Genomic DNA, 12,187 nt, shown 5'->3' with positions numbered 1-12,187 from the left:
CAGAACAATCAATTGGACCTATTCATCAAGAAAAATAAGCTACCTGGTGAAGTATTTGTGAAATTCTCCAAGAGATCTACTAGAGAAGCCGTTTTGAAAGCTACATCTGGAAAAACCTTGAAAGTAAAAGATGAAGAAGTTAAAATTTTAAAGGATATTCTATTGGAGGTGCGGAAGCGAAGGCAACAATATAAAGACTTAACTTTCTTCCTTCATAATAACTCAATTTCATACAGATGGACATTTACAGAAGGACTTGTGTTCAACTATAAAGATAAGAAGGCCAAGATTGACTCTGTTCAGAAAGCCAAAAAATTTTTGGAAGAGCAACAAAACCTGAACAAAGATGAAAGAAAGATTGAGGACAACAATGAAGAAGATGATAAATGTGACTTAAGATATGTCAAGTAGCTCTGGCAGTACCTCTGAGGTCTCGGAAAAAGCAGTAGCTGCTCCCAAACCACTTAAAGTTAAACTGAAATACAAGAAGAAAAAGTGTGGAAAATAAACTGGAAGTTCAATAGAACATAATTGACTATAAAACACCTATAGATTTGTATTAAATACTCAAGCCAGCTTTATCTAGAAATCAATACCTCGACATAGTACCGTTGTTATTATTGTAGGTCCGATATATAATAATGTAATCTGAAATATGATCCTTTTCTTAATTTAGTTTCTGTATTAGTTTTAGAGCTTCCTTTGCTCCTTCCCCTTAGGATGTAGTATATAAAAGCAATAAAAAATATTTTTTAAAAACCAATCCCACTGCCACCGCCTCTCAACCCTCCCAGAGAGAGCCAGTTTGGTGTAGTGGTTAGGAGCGTGGACTCTGAGAGAACCGGGTTTGATTCCCCCTCCTTCACATGCAGTTGCTGATGTGACCTTGGGTCAGTCACAAGTTCTTTTGGAGCTGTTCTCTAAAGAGCTCTTTCAGCCCCACCTACCTGTCTGTTGTGGGGAGGGGAAAAGAAAGGATATTGTAAACCACTCTGAGACTCCTTTGGGTAGTGATGGGCGGGGTATAAATCCAATCTCTTCTTCCCATCATTTTTAGAACACACTAAAGCTGGCTGGTAGAGCTCGTTTACCACCCAAGTGATCCAAAGCAGTCACACAACAAATAAAAACTGCTGACCTGAGAGAAGGCAACAGGTGTGACTTACATCTATTGATGCCCCTCAGTTCTACATCTTGTCTTCATTCAAGACCAAGACAAGCTCCAGAGGTACTGGCAGCACAACAGGAAGGGAAGAAGAGAAAGCTGAAGGGGGGGGGCAGATAAACATAGGTTGACTGGCTGATGGGATGGAGAGAAGGAAGGCTATGGGGGCTTTCACAAAAAGGAAACAGGAAATACTGGGGGAGTTGAAAATGAGATGCCCCCAGAAGTCCTTGCAGGTCCCCCACTTGTATGAAATAATACTAAAGGAAGAATCACTGAACATGCGGATCACAATGCTTCTTATCACTGAATAAAAAACCACTCCGATAGAACGGAAATAAAAACTACCAGATGAGACTTTCCAGAATACATAATCTACACATGTACATAGGTGTGGGCAAGTCACAACTGACTTATGATGACCCCAGCAAGAGGCTTTCAAGACAAGTGAGAAGCAAAGGTGGTTTGCCATTGCATTCCTCTATACAGTCTTCCTTGGTAGTCTCCCATCCAAATACTGACTCTGCTTAGTTTATGAGACCTGTGTCTTCCCTCCCCCATTAACTGATGCATCTTTCAATTAAAAAGTTTAACACCAGAAATATGTAGAAAAGAACATGTGGAAAACAGCTTTGCATCTTTTTCACTTTCAAAGAGTAAAGCAGAATAATGATTTACAGTGCAGCCTATAAAATTAATCTAGGTATTCCTATCTTCTTCAAAAGTTTAATAAGAAGTATGTCAATTGCCCTGCAATACTATAATTTTTGTTTTAAAACATCTGATTTTGCCCTATGTGGGTGGTTTTTTTTTTACTGATCTCATTTCTTCAGCTATAGATATTTTCAACCAAATTACACATAGAATACTCAACCAGTTCCCATTTCTACTATCTAGTCATGTATACAATAGTACCGGAACAGCCATTACTGTATCAGGGGTATCTCATAGCATAGCCATGGTCACTAGTTGCACATTTAAAGACACTAAGCTGACACTGGCAGCCTGGAGACTACACCACTGTAATGAACTCTACCTGAGTTTGCCCTTGAAGCCACCTCATAAACTCTAGTTGGTACAAAGCTACAGCTCAATTACTATCAGGAGCTAGGTGTATACATATTACACCCATTCTGCAGTCACTCCATTAGCTACCTATTCATTACCAGGTTCAACTTAAGATACTTGTTATCATCTACGAAGCCTTGATGGTCTTGGAACCACATATCTGCAGAACTGTCTCTCCCACTATGCTCCTCTGTGAGAGCTGCAACTCATCCGAGGAAAGCCCTCTGAAGGTGCAGATGGGTAAGATCAACAGCTATTATTCCACAAATTGTATAAAACAGAATTATTTAGGAAGGTATATTCTTGTAAAAGGAAAAAACTATTGTACAAAGGAATGGTTCAGCAAAAGAATAAGACTGTAGTTGATTCCAGTGTTTATTAGATTCAGGTGAGTTTAAGTCCAGTGGCACCTTTAAGACCAACAAAGTTTAATTCTGGGTATAAGCTTTCATGTGCATTTGTTCCAATGTTTATTGTTTGTTTTATTCTGCTCTTACTGCATTGTCTTCTACTTTTGTAATTCTGTTTTCTACACTGTTTATGATATATGATGCCTGATACTTCTTTCTATACTGGTTTTCCAACTTTTGTAATCCTCGTCCTATTGCATTAAGAACATAAGAACACAAGAAATGCCAATGTTGGATCAGGCCAAAGACTCATCCAGTCCAACACTCTGTCACACAGTGGCCAAAAATACCAGGTGCCATCAGGAGGTCCACCAGTGGGGCCAGGACATTAGAAGCCCTCCCACTGTTGACCCCCCCCAAGAACCAAAAAGACAGAGCATCACTTGCCTCAGAGTCCCTATCTATACCTTGTGGCTAATAGCCACTGATGGGCCTCTGCTCCATATGCTTATCCAGTTCCCTTTTGAAGCCGTCCATTGAAGCATTGCTTACTGTATGTCTTATTCCATAGTTTATATTGTGTCATCCTCCTTGAGTTCCAGCAAGAAAGGTGGCTTAGCAAGAAAATAAACATTATATTTTGAACTAAGTTCTCAAGGGCTTTGTCCCCATAATTTGGTCAATATTTTAAGGCAGACATAGGGGGGAAAGACAAGCGAAAAGAGGTACAGGGCAAGTTCTCCCCTGCCCTCCACACCACAGTCTCAGTACAAACTGCAGCCCTGTGCACTCACAAAATGAGTTCCCTCACATGCAACATGAATCAAAGTCAGGTTGGGGGAGCCCAGACACTGCACATTAAAAACAGTAACATGTTGTTTGGCCCTTAGAGATCCTGAAGAGACACAAAGGTTGGGATTTCCAAATTGTCTCCAGCTCGCCAGTACTCATAGCAAACTTGACAATACTGTGCCTAAGTGTATACAAGTTGGGATTCTTTGCTTGAGAGATTGCGTGCGTGTATTAAAAAAGAGGACACACGCCACAAAAACAGCATTAAGCATGCTCATTTTCTCCAGGAGTAACAGAATGTTGAGACAGTAGAGCATCAGTTTCTAAAAAATACAACTGAAGTGGGGTGGAAAAAGTGATATGCGGAAGCCCTGAACAGTTTATAATACTTTACAGGGGGAGACTAAGATCATGAGGAATGAATACCACCAGCACTAAATCCACCCCCAAAGTCCAGAACTCTAGCCACTCTGAAGATAGAAGAGTTCTTGTAGGAACGACTTCCAGAAGTGGTTCTTGATATCTATATATATCCAACAGGCACAGCCCAATGGGTTAACAACAGTGCTTCTAATCATCTAATGTATGTATTTATTTATAAGATTTGGAACTTTCTTAGTTTTATGCTTTGGAACAGATATTGGTGAATTTTGCATTAGGAAAACATACCATGAGATAAATGTTCCCAAACCCAATTTCACCTTCCCATACAACATGCAGAAGAACAAAAAGAAATCTCTCCCACATACATTATACCAATCAGGTTGAGTACTTGCTATGCAACCTCCTCCTCACTTAGGGAAGAACCACAGCAGTCAGCTCACTGTACCACCTGAGGTAAGTGAACTATTACACAGTGCGCATGGCCTTCACAACAACAGAACCAATAATAAGATTCCTTTTGCAGGGAAGTTAGTGATGTCCCATTTCGGTTGCTGACACCAGCCAAAGGTAGGGGAAATTAGACCCGTAGTGTTGCAACAGTTTTCTGTTTAATTTGCTTCGAGTTTATTTGCATTACTGATATACTTGAAAGTAATCAGTTTTTTTTTTTAAGATATGTTATGGAATGCTTAAAAGTTGTTCATATTATAGTGCAATGATATTCTATTGTTACCTACCTAAGGTCTCAACTCTGTCAGCAAAATGTTAGGCATATAAATATTTTAAGTAAAATGTTACTCTTTATTTACTATAAAGACAGACCAAGATGAGTAGTCATGTTAGTCTGTAGCAGTGGAAAGGAGTAAGATTCCAGTAGCGCCTTAAAGACTAACAAAATTTGTGACAGGGTATGAGCTTTCATGAGTCACAGCAGATACTTCGAAGTAAGCAGTGACTCACAAAAGTTCATACTAATGTTGTTAGTCTTTAAGTTGCTACCAGACTCTTGCACTTTTCTTTATTTACTGAGTAGTTTGTTATTTTTATGCTGATTTTAATTCTTATATCATGGTTTTTATCTGAGGATGAGTTGGCTTGGAGATATTTTTTTGTTCAAAAACATACAAATATTGAAATAAATAAATATAGTGCTGCATTTCTAAGCAGATGAACAGGATGCAAACCCAGCAGTCTCACGTTATTCCTTTATAGAAAAGGAATTTTACCAGGTGTTTATTATTCCCCACAACACGCACACACACAATATCTCACAAGTTCTTTAACTTGTTAAAAGATTCTCCCTCTCAGACTTTCTCAACAAAGTATATTAAAAGTACCATTGGCTTATAGTATGATATATCTTATCAACCTGCACAACCAAAGAACAAGTTATCCATATTAACATAACTTTATAAACATAGAAATTTATAGCCACTGTTATCACTGACCATTATCTTATAAACTTTTACAAAAAATATGTAAAATTCCTACAGGTCATTTCCAAAAAGCAATATTCTTAAGGTAACATCAGGTATTTGATTAAATATACTGTTTTTAACTAATGAACAAACTTCCTGCACAAAGTCAGCCTAATTCAAATTTATTTACACAGTTGAGAATATATATATATATATATATAAAACAAGATTCACACTCTAGCCCAAGTTAAGGGGAGAGTGGAAGACTATGCTTAAGCTTCCCTACTGAAATCAACATGGTTACCAATGAAGAGTTACTCCACTACAAATCCACTAAAATTAAGTCCACTGTTACCATATTTATACAGAAGGAAGGCAACTCAGGTTATTCAGTCCTCCGTTAGCCTCAAATAGGAGGACAGGAAGGTGGAGTGGCAATCCCCATCTGAGATTCTTTCTCCTTCCAAAGGATCCCTGCACCAATGATCCCGGGCACTGAATGTGTCAGCCTAGCGTGGGCTACCAAGGAAAGAGTGGGTGTCTTGCTGGTTTACCCTCCGTGTAGCTTGCCAGCTGACACCCTGCTGAGGCTTGCAGAGGCAGTGGTCGGATAGACATTGCAGTTTCCAGGCTATTAGTCTTGGGGGATTTCAATGTCCATGTTGAATCTGCCTCTTCAAGGGTCGCCTCAGACTTCATGGCTGTCATGGCAACATTGGGACTCTCCCATGTTGTTTTGGCAACTACACATGAAGTTCCACAGTTCTCTATGAACCGGTGCCATGGCTGGATCATTTACTTGGTTGAGTTTTGTCCCTCCCTCCTGCAGGGGCAATGAGCTTATTTGCACTTGCCTGCAGAGACTTATGGATCCAACTGGTTCCCAGAATGCTCCGCGGGATTTGTCTGGACCTGCCAGCAGTTCTCTTGATGAGCTGACTGATGTTTGGAACTTAGGCTTGCAGGAAGCTATTGACCAAATTGCTTCCTGGCGCCCTCTAACCTTCCTAGCCCCCTGGTATACAGAGGAACTGAGGGATGTTAAGAGAACACTTAGATGGCCAGAACAGCACTGGTATCAAATTCGTGAGAAAGGATCAAGACCCATTTTATAGAACCTATCTGAAGGCCTAAAAAGTGGCAGTAAAGGTGGCAAAGTGATCTTCTCCACCTCCATTGCATCCACTAGTTCACAACCAGTGTAAATGTTTATAGAATCTGAATTAGTTCATATGCATCCTCTGGCAGAGATCATCAGAAAGTTTGGAGGAGGATGCCACCAATATGTGAATGTCACCTAGCTCTACCTCCTCTTTGAAAGGCAGCCAATGGTCAGTACACTTGATCTTAGCCAAAAGGCCAAGAAGCGATCGCCATCACAGGGCTTTCTACAGGTGCCTGCCCAATGAATTATCATTCTGAGCCAAGCCAAAGTTAAGTAACATTATTTACTCAAATGCAAAACTAGTTCCCCCCCCCAACTATGCCATGAAACAAAAGAAGGGGCTGTCTTAAATTTGCATACCTGTTATGTTTATAACATTTTTGGTGGAGTCATCCTATATTCAGGATCTTTATTTGTCAACTGCTTGTCAACCACCAGACAAAGGCATTTTCAATGGCTGCCCCCCTCTCCGGAACCAGCTTTTGGGGAAGTCTGTGCACTGCAGGACCTTCCAGCATTTCATAAGGCATGTAAGGCCACTTTGTTTCATGCGGCCTTTGGTTAATGTTATCAACAGGGAAGCTGGCCAATTGTTTTAACCCTTCCAATTGGCTTAAGTTGATTTTGATTGGTTTTATTGCTGTATACTTATTGTATTTATTTGTATTTATATTTATTGTATTTTAAATGCTGTAAGCTGCTCTGAGTTCCCTGTGGGGAGAAGGTGTGGGGTATAAATTAAACAAATAAAGACCTTGAATTAGGATGACTCCACCAAAAATGTTATAAATATAGCTAATATGCAAATTTAAGACAGGTCCCTCTTTTGTTTGATGGTATAGCTGGAAAAAAAACTAGTCACATTTGAGTAAACATCATAACTTTGGCTTTGCTAAGAATGAAAATTAATCATTGCAAAAGTAACCCAGATCTACAGTGTACCTAATAACATCACAAACAAGACCTGGAGAAGCATTTTAATATGTATTTGCGTCCCAGGGCATAGTCTGAAGACATGAAGCAGTAACTGTGTTGGAAACTGCAGATATGAGACACTGGTTGGTCTGGAGGCCACCTATGCATATTATGCATGCCACCTTTGTACTGATGGAAGAAAGGCAGAAGACATTTTATTTGCTATAGGGATAAAAATCAAGTTCTCCGCTAACCAATGTGACATGTTACACGGAATATATCCTAATTTAAACACTAACTGTAAGAAACTTATTAGGGTTATAAGTGCCAACAGGCTCAACCCTTAGCATCTCTCGTTAAAGATCTTGGGTAGTAAGTGTATGGGAAGACTTTCATCTATATGAAATTTTAATCTTTCGGTCAGGAGACCTCCTGCCCTCTGTAGCTCAGCTGAGCAGCAGGGGAAAATGCCAGGGTGTTGCACCAATGGTGCAACATCACTTTCAATATATACCAGGAAGTGACATCATACTGGCACAATGCTCTAGGATTCAGCCAAAACTTATAATATCAACTTTTCCCCACTTCCCTCCCTCTCCCTATCTGTTGGCAACCATAACAGATTAATTTATTTTATTTTATTTATTCAATTTATACCCCACCCTCCTTGCCGAGGCAGGCTCAGGGTGGATAATTAACTGGACTAATGGTGTCTGTATAAGATACCTTAGTAACTTATACATTAGTAATTTATTTTACACTTTTAAAAAGTATTTTATAACATGAAAACTGAAAATCTACCCTTGCCTGTATAAACTGTGGAAAACGGAGGTATACTGGTATCATAACCCACTTAGGCCTTTTGTAGAATACTCCTTTGCCATTTTCTAGATTAAACACCCTCTACACTTGAGAACTGCGGTATTTGGAAATGGGGGGGGGGGGAAGTGAGAAAGGTGACAGGCTGCAGAGTCACAGTAGGTCACTGCAAAGTGAGTGTGCCTCTTCCTTCTCTCCTTTCTCTCTCCATTTCACACAGAGAGAAGGGAAGGTAAACAGAAATCAAGATGTAACTAACACTTTCTCTCCCCTCTCTTTTGGATAAAGAGACAAGGGGCCGCCCTTGTAGGACGGCTTCCCAGGACCTTTACGCCTCTTCCAATCCACTCAATGCTGTTAACAGGGTTCAAGGCTCAACCTTCTGCTGGCCTATCTCGCTTTCCTTCCCCCGTGTCAGTTAAAGGCCCAGGGAATGAAAAAAACAAGATGACACCGAGGCAGCAGAGGGTCAAAAAAACCACCAAATAAAACTGGCGAGAGTCACTCAGTCAGAGACACAGACAGTCTTCGCCCTCCAGGTTCCACATCAACAGGAGGGAGAGAAAAGCAAGGAGCAAAGAGAGAGCTTCTCCCCCTCCCCCCCCCCCGCACGCCGAAAGAAAACTAAGCGCCCCTCCCCCACCCCAACCCTCTTTCCCGTCGCCCCCCACCCAGTCCAATGTGCTCCTCCCACACAGGCCCCCTCCCACCCAGGGTGTCTCAGTCAGGCCCCCGCCAGGGACAGACCCAGCGAGACGGCGGCGCAGCCTGTTTACTTGTCAATCAGTCCCTTGTCTTACCGTGGCTCTGAGGCCGGCTGACTGGTGGCGGCGGTTCTGCCGCCGCCGCCGCCGCTTTTCGCCCCCTTGGCTGTGGCGGAGGGTCCTCTCTCAGCCCTCGGCACCGCTCCCCACCACCTCCGCCGCCACAGCGCAGAATGATGCCATCTCACAGCGGCGGCAGCGGCGGCGGCATCGGAGGCTCTCGCTCGCCTCCTCTCCCGCCTGCCACTGGCGGCGCGCGCCCTAACCGCCGAGGCAGGAGGAGGAGGGCCCGGCGCGAGACAGCCCGAACGGGAGGGGAGGGGTGGGGGCAGAGAGCGAGCGAGAGAGAAAGGTGTACGCATGCGCATATATGTACACACAAGGAATTGAAGCGATGGGACTCGTTAGAGAGGGAAGAGGCAGCCGTTTGATTTATTGCTCTGCGAGAGCGGAGGTCCTGGACTGTACCAATGTCTGCAAAAAACGAAGGGGGTGCGGTACAGGGCTGAACCAACCGCCGCAAGTATAGAAACGACGTGTCCAAATGCTAATAGGTAGCGTGATTTTCTTTTAAAAAGTTAGCTAGGACTGAACCAACTGGGAAGAAAACGAAAGGGGTGTGTCAATAATCGTTTTAGTGGCGCAAAACTGGACCTAAGGGATTTTTAAATTATTTATATATATTTGTATGTTTGTGTTTGTTTTTAGTTTTTCCAGCTACTAAACTCAACCCTGTTGACCTCCGCATCTCTCATTATCGGTCCTCTCTCCTTATATAGAATTGAGATGTGGGGGGGGGGGTACTTTCCAGCTCTCCCATTGGCTGTGCAATGGGCTCCTTCAGCTATTGGCCAGTCAGCCCTCTGCCATTGGCTGGGTGCTGGGTCTGCTCCACTTCCCCACCCACTCCCCCCTCAGCCACTGTTCCCTGGCAGAAGTACTGGCAAATGCCTGTGTCTCCTAACTAAGACACTTCTCCTGCTTGGTTCCTCTGTGGGACTATGTTTTCCCTTAGTGGCTGTTGTGAGGATTTTATTGGGGCCAGTCCTGACTAGGGTTGCCAGCTCCAGGTTGGGAAATTCCTGGCTATTCTGTGTCTAAGGAAGCCAGAGTTTGGGGAGGGGAGAGGAGAGGCCTCAGCTGAATGGCATGCCATAGAGGCCACCGTCCAGTTATTTGGGGGGGGGGCGGAGTTGTCTGGAGTTGAGGTGTGATACCCAATGATCTTCAGGCGCTACCTGTAGGTTGGCTACCCTAGGCATAGTGCTTCAGAGCATGGTCTGCCAGACCCAGGTTCTTGCTGTGGAAGCTGTGATTTCAGACCAGTCACAGACTTTCAACATAACTCTTCCCCCACCCACTGCCAGCTTGGTCACTTTCCTGTCAGAATAAACTGTGAACATTGCTAGGCAACCAAGCTTGGTTCTGTCAGTAAATCAGGGTTGTTGTGCAAGTCAAAAGGGGGAGAGGAGAATGATGTAAGCTGCTTTGGTCCCCATTGCAGAGAAAAACTGTACTTCATGGGGAACCATTGTTGCCAATCTCTAGGTGAGGGCTGGAGATCACTCAGAATTACAACTACTCTCCAGATGTCAGAGATCAGTTTCCCTGGAGAAAATGGTGGACTCTGTGTCCTTATACTCTGCTGAGATGGCCTCCCTATGACAGCCAATGTGACCTAGCAGTCAGGGCTTCAGAGCACAGTAGAGGCTGCAGGTGTGTGTGAGGGGAGACGGAAAGCTGAAGAGTCAGGGGCAGATAATGGCAGATTGATGCTTGGCTGGGAAGGAGATACTGTTGCCACCTCCAGGTTGGGAAATTCCTGGAGACTTGAGGGGTGGAACCTGAGAGGGTGGGGTTTGAGGAGGAGTGGGACCTCAGACAGGTACAATGCCATAGACTCCACCCTCCAAACCAGCCATTACCTTCTGTGGAACCATTGTTGTCAATCTCCAGGTGGGGGCTGGAGATCACTCAGAATTACAATTGCTCTCTAAGAGGGAGGGGGAGGAGATGGAAAGCTGAAGTCAGAGAGGCAGATAAAGGTAGGTTGATGGTTGCCTGGGAGGGAGATAGGGTTGCCAACTCCAGGTTGGGAAATTCCTGGAGATTTGAGGGGTGGAGCCTTGAGAGGGTGGGGTTTGAGGAGGGGTTGGACATCAGAGAGGTACAATGCCATAGACTCCACCCTCCAAACCAGCCATTTCCTCCTAGGTAAGCATTGTTGCCAATGTCCAGGTGAGGGGTGGAGATCACTAAAAATTACAACTGCTCTTCAGGTAGCAAAGATCAGTTTCTCTGGAGAAAATGGTGGACTCTGTGTCATTATACCCTGCTGAGGTTGCCACAGCAAACTGATGCTGAGTGCACTCTCCCAGAGCCTCTTTCTAGAGCTCATTGTATTTATTTCCACAAGAGTCCACCATCCAAAGCAGCAGTTTTCCTCCAGGGAACTGATCTCTCTCATCTGGAGTAATTAGTAATTCCAGGAGATCTCTGGGCCCCACCTGAGGTTGTCAACCCAAGATGGGGTGGTCTGTTAAACTAGCTTGCACTATGAATTGTAATTACTTGAGCAAGTTTCTCGTTTGCCAAGAAGATCGGGCAGAGCTTTTAGACCCAAAAGCGTCCATTGATTATCAATTCGCTAGAGCTTTCTGTTTCACAAGAAGGGGGGGGGGGACAGTCCTTAAAGCAGAATGAGTTTTAAATCTATATATTTCCAAACACACTTGGGTCCAGTTCACACACATGAAACATACAGAGTTAAGGAACCCTAAACCACTGATCCCAGTTTTTTTCTCTAAACATGCATGCATTGAGTTGCATCCAGACACAACTCCCTGACAAGTGCATCATTTCTTATGATAATATGCTTATAAGTTCCTTTTGTCACATTGACACTTAAGAGATGTAGATAGAATGTATTGTTAAAAACAATATGTGAATTGCTTTTTGTGGGTGTTGACTTCCTGTAAACATGTTCCAGCTTGGACAACCATTGTCAAAGAAAGCAGATGAGATAGTATGCCAAAAGAGATGACCTTCCACAAATTTTATTTATTTATTTATCCTATCCTATCCTGACATTCTACCCATCACAGGGCGGGTTACCTTAAAAAATAATTCAATTCCAATAAAAATATTAGAAAGCCAGCATCAATTAAAAACAGCATCAGTTAATTGGCTTCAGTTAACACAAGCACTGCCAAGATTGTTGTACTTCTATTTTGTTGGCACAGCATCTTACCATTTTAGCTAGCACTTCGCCAGTCTGCCTTTGTCACAGTGTCAGATTTTATAGACCTCTCTGGGCTCAGAGAAATACCCTGCATTCAGTAGCTTTT

The 12,187-nt window shown here is 43.1% G+C and overlaps 1 protein-coding gene across 2 annotated transcripts in view; it reads right to left on the bottom strand.

Moving 5' to 3' along the window:
• WWP1 (WW domain containing E3 ubiquitin protein ligase 1) overlaps positions 1 to 9,159 on the bottom strand; it is an 81,594-nt gene extending 72,435 nt beyond the window's left edge. The window contains exon 1 of one of the 2 annotated variants that reach the window (XM_015421426.1): positions 8,877 to 9,159. The gene's annotated coding sequence lies outside the window, so the exon portion shown is untranslated. The remainder of the gene's footprint in view (positions 1 to 8,876) is intronic. The other variant, XM_015421427.1, reaches the window with a different exon arrangement.
• Positions 9,160 to 12,187: the final 3,028 nt, after the last annotated feature.

The sequence above is a fragment of the Gekko japonicus genome, unplaced genomic scaffold (assembly GCF_001447785.1).
Source record: "Gekko japonicus isolate JY-2015 unplaced genomic scaffold, Gekko_japonicus_V1.1 scaffold766, whole genome shotgun sequence".
In the NCBI taxonomy this organism is placed as follows: Eukaryota; Metazoa; Chordata; class Lepidosauria; order Squamata; family Gekkonidae; genus Gekko; species Gekko japonicus.
The sequence above is the reverse complement of the archived record's forward strand: the minus strand, read 5'-3'. Positions and strand labels throughout refer to the sequence as shown.